The sequence below is a fragment of the Silene latifolia genome, chromosome Y (genome assembly GCF_048544455.1).
Source record: "Silene latifolia isolate original U9 population chromosome Y, ASM4854445v1, whole genome shotgun sequence".
NCBI lineage: Eukaryota > Viridiplantae > Streptophyta > Magnoliopsida > Caryophyllales > Caryophyllaceae > Silene > Silene latifolia.
The window spans coordinates 189,133,333-189,146,511 of NC_133538.1; positions in this window are offsets into that span (position 1 = coordinate 189,133,333).

Below are 13,179 nucleotides of genomic sequence, written 5' to 3' on the forward strand. Positions count from 1 at the left end.
TATTATAAACAAAATGAAAAAGTAGAAAACACGTTACATTTTTTTTAATATATTCAATTAAATATGCATATTTCAAGTATAAAATATTGATTATGACTAACTAAATATTACTTTTACTTAAATATTTTATATGTTTTCTTTTAAATACATTAAAGTTAAACCTCAAAAAATAAAATTTGAAAAAGTTCAACCTATTTTTGTAATAGTACGGTTTTATGAGTCTTTAGGTACTCTATCGAGTGGGCTTACTCCGTCGAGTAAGTATGTTTTTATACAAAACAGTAGTCTGCCTGTAGGGTACTCGATCGAGTAGCCTTGGCACTCGATCGAGTAAGTGGCACTCGATCGAGTACGTGACTTACTCGATCGAGTAGGTCGGTTATCGGGTGATTTGCGACGGGTTTGTTAATAATGCGAATTAATATATAATACTCCGTCATCTTTTTCCTAAACACTTTTACAAACCTAAAAATACAAAAAGGAGAGATTGCAAGTTACGTTGATCGATTCATTCGCATTATTAGCAAATCCCGGTGCTAGAGGTGTCGGTTTCCTTTGTTCTTTATATCGTTGTGATCCTTGCGTCAAAGGTAAGTTTTACATATCATTTTTATAGCATTTGAGTAATATTGGTTAAACCCTAATTTGGGGATTTGGGGGTTTTTGTGATTGTATGGTTAAGGTAGTAATTGTATGAATGTATGTATAGGAGAAGGGTTCGTAGAAGAGAGGTTTTGAGACAGCTGCTAGATCGTCTAATTCTGTGATTGTATTCCAGGTAGGGTTTCCCTACTCAGTATTAATTACATGATGTGTTTGGTGGTTTCATTGTGATTGTTGTTAATGTATATTGTTGGTGGTTATGACGGTTCTTGGTTATATTATTGGTTGTATTGTTGGTTACATTGTTGATCGTTGATTGTATCTCTGTCTGTGATATTCGGGGCGCGTCCCTGGCTGAGTGGAGTCACTTGCGGGAGTGGCTTCACGCCCTTTGTTCGCCTCCTGTGGAACCCGCCACAGGAGGGATGTGCACATTAAGGAAACTTGGGTTATTCGCTCAGTGGTTGATGAGCGTGATTTGGTGGGTACGGCTGCGGTCCCCCACTGGCGGTGTGGAGTACCTGTTGCGATCGGTACTCTGGCAGGACTACACACTTTAGTGTGTAGTCAGTTGTGTGGAGATTGATTATGGAGACTGGGGTTTGATGTGACGATTGAGTTGTTTGGCATTTGTTTTATTGTGATTTGTATTGTGTAATTAGTACTAACCCCGTTGTTTGTTTTGTAAAACTGTGGTGATCCATTCGGGGATGGTGAGCCGTTATTGAGCAGGTTTGATATGATGCTTTTGGGCTAGCTGGGATGAGTCATCACTTGGCAATTAGAAGAGTCTTCCGCTATGTCAGACGATGTCCTTAGTTGTTCAGTTTTGCTAGTAGACAGTCTTGGTTTTGGATTGTATTTCATTTAACAGTTTGAGTTGGAACATGTAATCACTTAAACTATATTTACTTTTAAAGTACGTTTCTTTATTGTCTTATGATTATCATTACCTCGGGTAACCGATATGGTGACGTTCATATACCTGAGCGGTCCTGGTAAGGCATTTGGAGTATGAGGGTGTCACAAAGTGGTATCAGAGCGACGATCCTGAAACCTGTAACCAATGAATCTAATGAATATAGGGAGTCAAATTAAAATGAACCCAGGGTAGAAGTTGTAGGAGCTAATGCAAAGGCTTGGGAGATGTCCTAAAGTCGCGAACTCGCCCTACAATTTTGAACCGATCACATGGGGCACGTGTCGGGATTGTATGTGTTATCTTCTTGTGTGAGTATTTATATAGTAACATGTGGTGTGGAACGGTGGATGTGTGAATGTGAAGGATAGGAGGTTCGAAGTAAATGTTGATAGATATGTAACTTGTATGATTGGATTAATGAGGCATGTTGTTTGTTTTATAATGTGGCATGCTAGAAAATATGGAAGTAAAGTTATCTTGCTTGAGTATATAGAGTTGTTTATATATATACGAGTTGTTGTTGTTTCATGTTGGTATATAAAGTTTATATTGTATAGTGGGAAAGGAAAGATAAGCATGCGGGTAGTTATACGAGTCTGCATGACTCGATCAAGTGGGGGGGCACTCGATCGAGTAGGTGAGAGGCTCGATCGAGTGGGTCTGACTCGATCGAGTGGGCAGTTTTGTGTTTTCTGGGCAGAAGCGTGTTTTTGGGCACTCGATCGAGTAGGTAGGGGCACTCGATCGAGTGGGCTCAGCTCGATCGAGTATGTTTCTGAGCAGTGTTCTTATCAGGTTTTGGAGTCGAGGCACTCGATCGAGTAGGTGGGGCACTCGATCGAGTGGCCTTAACTCGATCGAGTGGGTGTTGGGACTCGATCGAGTGGGTTTTATATAGGTCGTATGCATGTTTTGGGTTATAGTATGAGTGTTTATGCGTACCTTTTCTTATATAGTTACAAGATGCCGCCGAAAAGAAATGCCTTGTATGCTAGAGCTGAGAGTATGACGGTTGATGACATAGTAAAGATGTTGGAGCACCAAGATGCTCTTAAGGAAGCTTTGAAGAGAGTGGGAAAGGATAAGGAGGTTGATCACTCCAAGATCAGCATCCACATATCTAGGTTCAATCCGAAGGAGTATAAGGGAACTGGGACGCCAATTCTTCTGGATAATTGGCACAGAGAGATGGAGAATATCCTGGAGTTAGTTCAATGCCCGGATGAGTTGAAAGTGGAACAAGCTGCGTTCTACTTGAGGGAAGCGGCAGGTGAGTGGTGGGATAAGGTCAAGGTGAGTGCTTGGGAGATGTATATGAATCAGGGACTACCTGCAATACCTTGGGATGAGTTCAGAAGAGCCATGAGACGTGAGTTTGTACCGGAACATGTGAGGAGTAAGCTGAGGGAGGAGTTCGATGAGTTTAAGATGACATCTGATATGACGTGGCTGAGTACTACCGTAAGTTTAATGACAAGTCCAGATACGCTGAGGATATGAGGCTGAGTAAGGAGAACTTAGCTTTAAGGTTTGAGAAGGGGTTGACCCCCAAGATCATGGAGAAGCTACCAGTGGGAGTCCTTACAGATGTGAAGGAAATCTATGAGCGAGCTGGGAAGGCTGAGAGGTTGGTTGAGATGACCAAAGAGAGGGGTGCTGAGAAGAGGAAAGCTGAGAGTGAAGGGGGTGGTCAGTCCAGCTATAAGAAGAGTAATCATAATCAGGTGAGGGCATATTCATCTGGTTTAGGGTTTAGTGTTAGGGCTTCATATGGGCTTGGCTGAGGGAGTACTAGAAGTAGTTGGGGTATGACCTGCTATAGCTATTGCGGTGTGGGCCACAAGAGACATGAGTGCACCAGTGCGGTGAGTGGGGGTTTCCAGAGACCGTCACAGGGGAGCTTTTCACAGGGTCCTGCACAGAGTTATGCGAGTAATAGGTCGGTTGGGTCATGGAACAACAGGGGAGGTCAGAACAACAATGGTGGGGTCAACTGCAATGGCGGTAATTCTTATCAGAGACCAGCTACGAACACCAACAATAACCAGGGGTCGGGTGCTAAGCCGACTACCTCAGCTAGTACTGTCCAGCGAGGTGGGCAGAAGACCAGTGGCAAGCTGTTTATGATGGAGAAGAAAGCAACTGAGGACGATGCTCATGTTATCACTGGTACATTTCTTGTTAATGGTGTTTATACCTTTGTTTTGTTTAATTCGGGAGCGTCACAGTCGTTTGTATCATCGAGTCATGTTAAAAGGTTGGGTTTGAGTGAGTTTGAGTCTGTAAGAGAGGAAGTTTTTATACCTTCGGGTGAGTCTGTATCTTGTGGGAGGTTGTATAGGGGTGTATCCATGATAGTTGGGCAAGTTGATCTACCCGTAGACTTGCTAGAGTTTCCTTTAGATGGTTTTGAGATGATAGTCGGGATATATTGGTTGGGAAAGTACAAAGCTAAGATAGATTGTCATCAAAAGAAAGTTTCTCAGAGAGGTCCTAAGGGGATTAGCGTGTCTTATCGTGGGTTTGTTATCAAACCCAAAGTTAAGTTGATTGCAGCAGTGACTTTGAAGTCCTATCTGAGGAAGGGGTGCCCGCTGATCTTGTGCCATATGAGGGATCACATAGTGGAGAGTCCGACGGTTGAGAAGATACCAGTTCTGGGAGAGTTTCCAGATGTCTTTCCAAAGGAGATTCTAGATTTGCCACCGAAGAGGGAGATAGATTTCAGTGTTGAGCTGAAACCGGGGACGAAGCCAATCTCTAAGGCACCGTACTGGACAGGTCCTAAGGAGTTGGAGGAGCTAAGGAAGCAGTTGGATGATCTGATTGAGAGGGGATACATTAGACCTAGTGTATCACCGTGGGGAGCACCAGTTCTGTTTGTGAAAAAGAAAGATGGAAGCCTGAGATTGTGCATAGACTACAGGGAGCTGAACAGAGTAACGGTGAAGAACAAGTATCCTTTCCCAAGGATAGAAGACTTGTTTGATCAGTTGAGTGGTGCAGCAGTCTTTTCTAAGATTTATTTGAGGTCGGGGTACCATCAGGTGAAGATTAGGGAGGAGGACATACCAAAGACAGCTTTCACGTCGAGGTATGGCCATTATGAGTATGTGATGATGCCGTTTGGGTTATCTAATGCACTAGCTGTGTTTATGGATTTGATGAGCCGAGTCTTTAGTCAGTTCTTGGATAAGTTTGTAGTGGTTTTCATAGATGATATCTTAGTCTTTTCTAAGACTAAGGAGGAGCATGAGAAGCATCTGAGGATTGTGTTGCAGATCTTGAGGGAACATGAGTTGTATGAAAAGTTATCCAAGTGTGAGTTCTGGTTAGAGGAGGTAGCTTTTCTGGGGCATGTGATTTCAAAGAAAGGGGTAGCTGTGGATCCTGCGAAGATTGAAGCAGTTAACAAGTGGGAAGAACCAAAGAATGTAGCTGAGATCAGGAGTTTCTTGGGTTTAGCAGGGTAATATCGACGGTTCGTTAAGGATTTCTCCAAGATTGCTAGACCTATGACAGCTTTGATGGGGAAAGAGACCAGTTTTCACTGGGATGAAAGTTGTGAGATGACGTTCCAAACATTAAAGGAGCATTTGACCACAGCTCCAATCCTAGCATTGCCTGAAGGGAGTGAGAACTTTGAAGTGTATACATATGCTTCAAAGAATGGATTGGGGTGTGTGTTGATGAAGAATGGGAAAGTGATTACCTATGCTTCTAGGCAATTGAAGCCTTATGAGGAGAACTACCCCACACATGATCTGGAATTGGGTGCAGTTGTGTTTGCTCTTAAGATTTAGAGACATTGCCTATATGGGGCGACCTTTAAGGTATTTTCAGATCACAAGAGTCTCAAGTACATCTTCACTCAAATGGAGTTGAACATGAGACAGAGGAGGTGGATGGAGTTGATTGGCGATTATGACATGGACATTATATACCATGAAAGGAAAGCCAATGTGGTTGCAGATGCTTTGAGCAGGAAGAGTGTGCATTCTTTGTGCACAGCCATATCTTTGATGAGATTGAGAGATGAGGTGGGGAAGTTCGGGATACATATGATCCAGAAAGGGAATGGTATGGGAGATTTGACAGTGCAGCCTGATCTTTATGATGATATTCGCAGTAAACAGGCGTTAGATCCCAAGATAGTGGAGTAGAGAGCTGAAGTATAGAAAGGGATAGTGTCTAGATTCTCTATTCATACAGATGGTAGTGTGAGATTTGATGGGAGGTGGTGTGTTCTTAATGATGAGAAGTTGAAAAGGATGATCATGACAGAGGCTCATTGCACACCATACTCGGTACATCCAGGCGGTGACAAGCTGTACAATGATTTTAAAATGACTTTCTGGTGGCCTGGGATGAAGAAAGAAACAGCTGAGTTCGTGGCTCGTTGTTTGACTTGTCAGAGAGTGAAAGGGGAGCAGCGTCGACCACAAGGTAAGATTCAGTCCCTTGAGGTACCTGAGTGGAAGTGGGAGTCCATTTCTATGGATTTCATCGTGGGTTTACCGAAGAGTCAACAGGGTAATAACATGATATGGGTTATAGTGGATCGACTGACCAAGTCAGCTCATTTTGTGCCAATGAAAGATACATAGACTAAGACACAGTTAGCTATGGCTTATCGGAAGAATGTGGTAAGATTACATGGGGTGCCTAAAGATATAGTGTCTGACAGAGATTCGAGGTTTATTTCACGTTTTGGAAAGAGTTGCAGGAGTCTTTGGGACCTACCTTGAAGATAAGTACAACATTTCATCCTGCGACAGATGGCCAGACGGAGAGGACCATCAAGACTCTAGAGGATATGTTGCGAGCTTGTGTTATGGATTTTGGTGGTAGCTGGGAACAGAGATTGGATTTGATTGAGTTTTCTTACAACAACAGCTATCACACCTGTACTGGCATGGCCCCTTTTGGGTTTTATATGGGAGGAGATGTAGGAGTCCGATTTGTTGGGACGATAGTGCTGAGGCAATGGTTTTAGGACCAAAGATGGTTCATGAGATGGTGGAGCAAATTAAGCTGATCAGATAGAGGATGAGAGCGGCCCAGGATCGATAAAAGAGTTATGCAGATCTACATCGGCGGGATATAGAGTTTCAGGTTGGGGACAAGGTTCTGTTGAAAGTGTCTCCTATGCGTAGGGTCATGAGATTTGGTAAGAAAGGGAAGCTGAGCCAGAAGTTCATAGGACCGTATGAGATCTTAGACCGTGTGGGTGAGGTTGATTATCGGTTGGCTTTACCGTCTGCTTTGGATAGGGTACATAATGTGTTTCATGTGTCTCAACTGCGGAAGTATGTTAGTGATCTGTCACATGTGTTAGAGGTAGAGAACATAGAGCTGGATGAGTCCTTGTCTTATCTTGAGGTGCCTAAATAGATTCTTGACCGGAAGGTTAGGAAAACTAGACATGGGGAGACAGTGTTGCTTAAGGTTCTTTGGTCTAATCATGAGCTTGGGGAGGCTACATGGGAGGCGGAAGAGGCCATGAGGGAGCGGTACCCGTCTCTCTTTGATCAGGTATGTATGGTTACGGGGACGTAACCTTGTTTCTTTTAGGGGGGTAGGAGATGGTCGCGAAGAGTTTTTACATGTTTTTATGTTGATTTTGATATAGTTATTAGTTGTTTGAGTCGGGTTGAGTATGGGTTGGTAAGTATGTTTTGGAGTTTTATGTTGAGTTTTGTTTTTGTTATTGTGTCAGGAGAGTGTTAGTGTGTTTTTGTTTTGTTGTGGTTTGAACTTCGGGGATGAAGTTCTTTTTAAGGAGGGAAGACTGTAATACTACGGTTTTATGAGTCTTTGGGTATTCTATCAAGTGGGCTTACTCTGTCGAGTAAGTATGTTTTTATACGAAACAGTAGTCTGCTTGTAGGGTACTCGGTCGAGTAGCCTTGGCACTCGATTGAGTAGCCTTGGCACTCGATCGAGTAAGTGGCACTCGATCGAGTACGTGACTTACTCGATCGAGTAGGTCGGTTATCGGGTGATTTGCGACGGGTTTGTTAATAATGCGAATAAATATATAATACTCTGTCATCTTTTTCCTAAACACTTTTACAAACCTAAAAACACAAAAAGGAGAGATTGCAAGTTACGTTGATCGATTCATTCGCATTATTATCAAATCCCAGAGCTAGAGGTGTCGGTTTCCTTTGTTCTTTATACCGTTGTGATCCTTGCGTCAAGGGTAAGTTCTACATATCATTTTTATAGCATTTGGGTAATATTGGTTAAACCCTAATTTGGGGATTTGGAGGTTTTTATGATTGTATGGTTAAGGTAGTAATTGTATTAATGTATGTATAGGAGGAGGGTTCGTCGAAGAGAGGTTTTGAGACAGCTGCTAGATCATCCGATTCTGTGATTGCATTCCAGGTAGGGTTTCCCTACTCGGTATTAATTACATAATGTGTTTGGTGGTTTCATTGTGATTGTTGTTAAAGTATATTGTTGGTGGTTGTGACGGTTGTTGGTTATATTGTTGGTTGTATTGTTGGTTACATTGTTGATCGTTGATCGTTGATTGTATCTTTGTCTGTGATATTCGGGGTGCGTCCCTGGCTGAGTGGAGTCACTTGCGGGAGTGGCTTCACGCCCTTGGTTCGCCTCCTGTGGAACCCACCACAGGAGAGATGTGCACATTAAGGAAACTTGGGTTATTCGCTCAGTGGTGGATGAGTGGTGATTTGGTGGGTACGGCTGCGGTCCCCCACTGGCGGTGTAGAGTACCTGTTGCGATGGGTACTCTGGCAGGACTACACACTTTAGTGTGTAGTCAGTTTTGTGGAGATTGATTATGTAGACTGGGTTTGATGTGATGATTGAGCTGTTTGGCATTTGTTTTATTGTGATTTGTATTGTGTAATTAGTACTGACCCCGTTGTTTGTTCTGTAAAACTGTGGTGATCCATTCGGGGATGGTGAGCAGTTGTTGAGCAAGTTTGATATGATGCTTTTGGGCTAGCTGGGATGAGTCATCACTTGGCAATTAGAAGAATCTTCTGCTGTGTCAGACGATGTCCTTAGTTGTTCAGTTTTGCTAGTAGACAGTCTTGCTTTTGGATTGTATTTCATTTAACAGTTTGAGTTGGAACATGTAATCACTTAAACTATATTTACTTTTAAAGTATGTTTCTTTAATGTCTTATGATTATCATTGCCTCGGGTAACCGAGATGGTGATGTTCCTATACCTGAGCGGTCCTGGTAAGGCACTTGGAGTATGGGGGTATCACAATTTTATTTACAGGTAAATTCTTAAACATCATTATATATAGTTGTTTAAAAAAAGAAAAAGTATAAATTTCTTATTGATATGTTTGACACATAGCACATGAAACACACAATCAAAACATTTGAATAAATTGAGTGTGGATCCTATATGTTTGATACACAAATATAACACGTTATATATAAAATTATATTCACATCATTTTGAACAAATATTAATTGATTGGAACATAACGTACGTATCGTGAAATGATATAATTTGAGAATTTAATGTTGATTGTTGCATTATTAGAATAAATTTTATTTTAACTAATACTCCCTCCATTATTTTATATATGACATTTTCGTTTTACGAGGTAAGCCTTTGACTTTCAATTATATAAAAATATACTCTAGAAAAAATTGTGAAAATTATATCATTAGATTCGTCATAAAATTTGCTTTCAAAAGAGTATACATTTCATATTATTAACTTATATATTTTGAGAGATATTGAAGAGAGAAGGGACTGTCTCGAAATGTGAGAATAACATATATAAAATATGGAGGGAGTATGATATTCGATAAGTCACAAATTTATTTATAAAACGTTGATCGTGTATAATTAATTATCACTTATTTAATTAAAGTTTTATGTATTTTATTTTAAAACATTGAAACTAAACCTACAAAATTAAATTTGAGAAAAAAATAATTTATTTTTATTTAGAAGTAAAAATATTAAAGGTCATATATGAATTGTATTATTTTTCTTCAATTATAATAACAAAATTTTAAAACAGACCTCGCAAAGCGCGAGATACTACCTAGTATATATATATACATCAAACGCAAACATTTTATTCACATGTTACTATAATGCCACATTATAAACCAACTATCATGCAACATGCTTATTCACAACACTTTATCATATGTCCACTTCATCTTCTTTCACCACATTCTCCATTCCACCACAATCATTTTCCAACATATCCATACAACACATCATCCAACATACGCAATAGAACATTAATAAACACATAGCGATCCCATGACACCCCATAGTGACCGGTTCAAAGTTGTAAGGCGAGTTCGCGACTTTAGGACATCTCCCAAGTCTTTGCATGAGCTCCTAACAACTCCTACCCGGGTTCATTTTATTTTGACTCCCTAGATTCATTAGGTTAATTAGGTACAGGTTCCAAAGTCGTCGCTCTAATACCACTTTGTAACACCCCCATACACCAAGGTGCCTTACCAAGACCACCTAATGCATGGAAGTGCTACCATCTCGGTTACCCGAGGCAATGTATATCAAATTGACTATAAAGAAACATACTTTAGATAAATAAGTTTAACTTATTACATAATCAAAAATCCCAAAACTGTAAAGTGAAATACATCTGTTCCAAACTATCAAACCAACTGAAAGAAATATAAGTTCAAGACACAGCGGAAGACTCTAGTGATACGTGGTGACTCCATCCCAGCTATCCCTCGCGCAATCCAACTCATACCTGCTCAATAACTGCTCACCATCCCCGAATAGATCAGCACAGTTTTTAAAACAATTACCGGGGTAAGTTACTGATTACACAAAACAAAACAAGCAAGATAACAATATACAGATCGCCCAACTCCGTCACATCTCCACACACCTGACTACACACTAAAGTGTGTAGCCCTGCCAGAATACACATCGCAACAGATATGCCACGCCGCTAGTGGGGGACCGCAGCCGTACCCACAAAATCCCCGCTCATCAACTCCGAGCAAAAATCCAAGTTCCTTAATGTGCACATCCCCTTTATGGCGGGTTCCACAAAGGGCGAATCAAGGGCGTGAAGCCACTCCCGCAAGTGACTCCACTCAGCCGAGGACGCACATCGCGAACCGCAGACAAACACAACCAACCAACTATAGAACCACAATTTCCAATTACCAATACCAACATGATATAGATCAACAACATTAAACAATCAACCACAATCAACCCTCAGATATAATCTAATCAATAACCGAGTAGGGAAACCCTACCTGGAAAAGCAATTCACCAAGATCGTCACAATAAGCTAATCAAAATCTTTCTTCAACTAAATCACCTCCTATAATCACATAATCATACAATTACTATCTAACAAACACAATACTCCAAAAATCCCCCAAAATACCCAATTAGGATTTCGACTCAAATCAAAGAAATGATATAAAAAAACTTACCAGAATCTTACCCACATTACGACGGTCTCAACAACATAAAGAACACAACGATCCGATGTCTCTAGCCCTTAGGATTTGATAGTAATGCGAAGGAGAAAGCAACATAACTTGTTTAAGTCTTGTGAAGTTTTAGAAAAAGGTAAAAGTGAAAAAGAAACTGACATAAGGTGTTTATATATATTTCTCGCATTGCTAACAAAACCCGGCAAAATAACTCGTAAAACCAACTTACTCGATCGAGTAAGTCACATACTCGATCGAGTGACCCCTACTCGATCGAGTAGTCCCCTTACTCGATCGAGTACCCATTAGACAGTATACTGTTTCGAAACAAAAACTCACTTACTCGACAGAGTAAGCCTTACTCGATAGAGTACCCAATAGTAAAGAAAACCGTAGTATTACAGAACTGTTGTCTATTTGAGGTAGAAGTTGTAAGAATTTATCAGGAGCTCTGTCATAATAATTGGAGACTAGTAACACGTTGAATATAAAATAATGTTTTAAATAAATTTTACTTGGTAGACTTGTTATCGGTTTATGGTAATGGGTGAATAAAGGAAATGTAAGAGCGAATTTCTGAGAAAGTTGTTGACTAATTAATGATTTGATGTCGTCGATGGAAAATGCAAATTTTAATAGAGCTAGTGTTGGTTTTAATGGTCATTAAGAGGTTTGTCAGACGTAATAGATTTATGGTTGAGAGATGATGGAGAATTGAACTTAAAAGTTTTCAAATAATGATTGGTTAAGGTCGCTAAATTAAATTAGTAATGTGAGACATAAAGTATTATGAGGTTTAATGTGAATGGTGGTACGACTGTATAATATGAAAATTAAATTAAGGGTGACTAGAATTTCATGCAGATCCGGATTTAGTGACATACTGACATCACTATTAGTTTAAGATTATTTGACCATTTAAAGGAAAATTTATTCCGATTTAAGGTAATAGCGAAAAATTTAAGATTTTGGCATCAAGAAATTGGTAAGAACGCAATAGGTTGATGGATATTAATGAACACTTGTTATGGTTTTAATGATAGAAGGAAATAATGAAGGTAGAAGATGTAGTTTGATAAAAGCGAAAATATCAAGCGATCGTGTAATACCCCGTATTTTATAAGGTTTGGTCAAAGGTTAGTCAACGATAAAAATGAAACGTGTTTTATAAATTATATCTATTAAATTATGATATTATGTTATGATACGGGAATAAATAATAAAATATAAAATGAGTCGGGATGGTTATGATAGGCGTGTAACTGGTGTAGGCAAAGGGAAGTATTTTCTAGTAAGGAAGTATATAATAATAATAATAATAATAATAGTAGTAGTAGTAGTAGTAGTAGTAGTAGTAGTAGTAGTAGTATTTTCTTGTACTGGTACTGTGGGCGTTAAACATCGGCATAACCTCGTCCGTGACACTCTATTCGACATCTGCTATAGATCTTTTATTTCTGCGGGAAAGGAGGTTGATATCGGGTTGGTTGACGGGCATGGTGGCTCTCTTCGTCCTGCGGATTTGCTGCTTTATTATTGGGACAGAGGGCGTGATGTGTGCATTGACTTGACAGGGTTTTCTCCTTTAACTCAGACTGGGATGACGGATTTTGTGCCTGGTCGGGTTGTCGCTGATGCTGCTCAGCGTAAGTGTGCTATGTACGGGGATTTGTGCGCGGCAACGGGTTATGGTTTCCTTCCCTTCTCTTTCTCTTCATTTGGGGAGCTGGGATCCGATGATGTTGCCTTGCTCAAGCGGATACATAAATTCTCGGTATCTCAGGATGCGGGGGCTCGGGTGGCCGCTTACATTTTTACTAGACTTAGCTTTGTTGTTGCTAAGGGTGTGGGAGCCCAGATTGTCTCTCGGCTCCCCACCAATTTCATGTAAACTTTTATTTTTCTTTTAATAAAAGTTGCGCCCATCCTTTTGTAATAATAATAATAATAATAATAATAATAATAATAATAATAATAATAATAATAATAATAATAATAATAATAATAATAATAATAATAATAATAATAATAATAATAATAATAATAATAATAATAATAATAATAATAACAATAATAACAATAATAACAATAATAACAATAATAACAATAATAATAACAATAACAACAATAATAACAATAACAACAACAATAACAATAATAACAACAATAACAATAATAATAATAACAATAATAATAATAATA